Here is a 4,024-nt window from a genome sequence, read left to right as displayed (position 1 = left end):
GTTGCCGCTGGCTCCGTCTCTATTTTGTTTAACCAGAGGCAGGCAGCATTGGCTGCTCCGCTGGTTTGGTTCAGTGAGCGGCCTGCGGGCCGTTGGGCACCCGCTATTGGGGTGGCGAAGGGCGAAGGGGGTATGGCTTTGCCCCGAGTGCGGCCGCCATCTTAATACTGGGGGGCTGCTCCTGCCTGCTCTAGGCGCGGCAGGAAATCCTCCCAGGTTCCACAGTCTGCCCTATTTGTGCCCCATAGTATAAGGGACCATACAAAATTAGGATCCCCTTAGTAATGTCACTAATTAACTAACTGGCACACTTCAGTCCCTGTTGATCTTTTAAAATGTGTTACTAGGAGATCTGGAAAACATGCAATGAATATGGTTGTGCAGCCGGTAGTAAATAAATTGGACAGCCAGTAATAAATAACGTGGTGCATCGACTAGGGGATCTGGAAAACATGTAATGAATATAGTGGTGCAGCAAGTAGTAAATAAATTGGAAAGCCAGTAATGAATATAGTTGAGCACCGACAAGGTGACCTGGAAAACATGTACTGTTCGGGGTGCACTGATATAGCCCATCTATAGGATCAATTATTAATACTGAATAATACCCTATCCAGTACATAAAGAGACCAATCTGTGCATCTATGTCCACGGCAGTACATGTTTCTTTTTCTGCCCTCCCCCAGATTCCCCAACTTGCTCAAATGATCTGTAATAGAGCCCACATATGTAATAAAAAGATTCAGCTCAGACAGGATGACTCTACTTTTTACATTGAATTGATTACTGAAGCTGTTTGTCCTGGCTGTATATGGAAGAATTATTTAATTCCGTATATTCGTATGATGCCTGTTATAGCTGGCTTTCAGTGCTGATTATGCCCTCTTAGTGGTAACATGCTAAAAATCAGGCATTTGAAAGCCCCTCTGTAGAAATTCTGCGTTTGCCTCTGAGCCCTGTCCCCCTTTACAAACAAGGGCTGTTAGGTTTGCCCAAGTGGGAGGCACAGGCAGGCCCCTCCTACATATATTTAGCAGAGGTCGCGTGTGTGACCAGTAGCAGTGGGCTCTCCACTACCACAGTACGCAGTTACGCCAGCAGTTATTTAGTCTCCTATGCATAGAACTAGGCAGTCCTGGCTCCGCTGACCCAGAGTGCTGCCTGGTCGGCTGCCCAACACTGCATCAGTTGTTACCAGAGTTGGGACCAAGTGTATGTCATAGCACCCACCCCCCTGCACACACACTCCCTGTACTGAACCGAGCTAGTGGGGTATGGCAAGCTTGCGGGGGAATACTGGAGTGAAGAGTAAAAACAGCAAACAGTGGCAGTATCCAGTATCTGGGCACTGAGGTCCTATTGGTAATAGAACATTTTAGTTATGCACTATCTGACATTAATGGGTAGCTGCTTTGACACTGCTTATTTAAGTATAGCACCTAGGATCTAACTGTGATCTCCTTTGAATCATTGATATCAATTGATGAAAGAGCTTGGCCCACAAAGTCACGGTGCTTGTATTTGTTATACACAGAGGGCTATGGCCCACATTCACGGTGCTTGTATTTGTTATACACAGAGGGCTATGGCCCACAAAGTCACGGTGCTTGTATTTGTTATACACAGAGGGCTATGGCCCACAAAGTCACAGTGCTTGTATTTGTTATACACAGAGGGCTATGGCCCACAAGTCACATTGCTTGTATTTGTTATACACAGAGGGCTATTGCCCACAAAGTCACGGTGCTTGTATTTGTTATACACAGAGGGCTATGGCCCACAGTCACGGTACTTCTATTTGTTATACACAGAGGGCTATGGCCCACAAAGTCACAGTGCTTGTATTTTTTATACACAGAGGGCTATGGCCAACAAAGTCACGGTGCTTGTATTTGTTATACACAGTGGGCTATGGCCCACAGTCAAGGTGGTTGTATTTGTTATACACAGAGGGCTATGGCCCACAATGTCATGGTGCTTGTATTTGTTATACACAGAGGGCTATTTTTTATTTTTTTTACACACAGCCACTTCTTGTAGTCAGTGTGCCCCCTTAAACAGTCACCTCCACTTGTGAGTCTCTGGACACCGCACTTAATCAGCAGAGTATAGTGCAGCATACATCAGCATGCAGTGTGCCCCCTTACATACACAGTCACTTTTGCCAGCGCAGCCACTTAGCAGAGTATAATGCAGCATCAGTGTGTGTCCCCTTATACAGCCACTCAGTGATCAATGCTAGTGATCTAGCCACTCGGTGCCCCCTCAGCCCAGTTGCAGAGTAGCGCACTATCGGAGTGTGCAGGACAAATGTCGCTGAGTCGCGGGACTCGGCACCTTATGTAGAGGCGAACTCTTGCCTCTCGCGAGAGTTCAGCACTCTTGCAAGATCCCATGTCAGGACGCAGACGTCTGGCTCGCAGTGGGGATCAGAGTTGGCAGGAACACCCGAGCCTCAGCTCAGGTGGACTCGGATCCCTACTGTTCTGAGCGGTTCGGATTCCACAGAATCCGAACCGCTCATCTCTAACTAAAATTCGCACCAACAGCCAAGATGGACAAGTTTGACACATACATGGACCTCAAATAATTATTTGCTAAGACACCCATGCCCCCAACACAAACCAACAAGTAACGACATATACAAACACACCAATCATAAACCCACCTATCAATTCTACCCCAGTTACATCATGGAGAACCATATACAAAGGAACAAAAACATCATTATCAAACCGGCAGACAAATGGGGTGGAATAGTCCTACTAGACAAAGCTGACTACCTTAAAGAAGCGTTAAGAATACTTAGCGATGAAACCACATATAGTAATCTGAAACAGGACCCCACCAAAAATTTTTAGTCAGTACTTCAGAGATTACTTAAAAAGGGACTTCTTGAAAGAATACTCACGAAACAAGAACATGAATTCATTAATATAAAAAATTTGGTAATTCCTGTATTTTACTACTTACTCAAAATTCATAAAGACCAGACACAACCACCAAGCAGGCCCATCATATCCGGAATTAAGTCACTCACCGCCAACCTCTCACAATATTTTGATACCTACCTACAACCATATCTAAAGGCGCAAAGAGCATACCTCCGAGACACAACAGACATTCTCAACTGACTAAAAAGCATGAAATGGAATGAAGACTATTGGTTAGTTACTTGTGATGTGGCATCTTTATATTCCATCATAGATCATGAACAGGGTTTAGAGATCACCAGACACTACCTCACTTTGGACCCAGAAATGGAAGAAAAACAAATAGACTTCATCATTGAAAGCATAAATTTTATCCTAACACACAACTACTTTTGGTTCGGCGATGAGTTCTACATACAGACCAAGGGAACCGCTATGAGAACAAGGTTCACGCCAAGCTTTGCAAATCTCTTTATGAGTTACTGGGAGGACAAAAACATCTGGTCCCATCCTAAACTCGACGCGAACCTCGTTACATGGACGAGATTCATAGACAATGTCTTTTTTATTTGGAAAGGAGACATCATTTCACTCACAAACTTCATTACATACGTCAATGACAATGAAAACAACCTTGTATTCCCCACCAAATATAGCAAATCCCTAGTAGAGTTCCTAGACTTAAACATCTTTATCGAGAACAACAAAATCCAGACAAACACGTTCCGCAAAACAGTTGATGTGAACAGTATAATCTTAGCCTCAAGTGAACACCACCCCAACTGGTTGAATAACATACCAGTTGGGCAGTTCAAGAGGCTAAGACGTAACTGTTCAAAGCTAACAGACTATGACAAACAAAGCACGACAGTAAGATCACAATTTCTGGAGAAGAACTACAACAAAGACCTAGAACAACAAGCATACAAAGAAGTGAGAGAACAAAATAGAGAACCACTTCTAGAATATAAATCAAAGACAGAATCAAATAAGCAAAACAAAGTCCTCTTCATCACACAGTACAATAGACAAGCAAGTCAAATCAAACATGTACTGAAAAAACACTGGCACATATTACTCCAGGACGAGAC

The sequence above is a fragment of the Taudactylus pleione genome, unplaced genomic scaffold (genome assembly GCF_031769625.1).
Source record: "Taudactylus pleione unplaced genomic scaffold, aTauple2 ptg000215l, whole genome shotgun sequence".
Taxonomy (NCBI): Eukaryota; Metazoa; Chordata; class Amphibia; order Anura; family Myobatrachidae; genus Taudactylus; species Taudactylus pleione.
Note: the sequence above shows the minus strand (reverse complement) of the source record.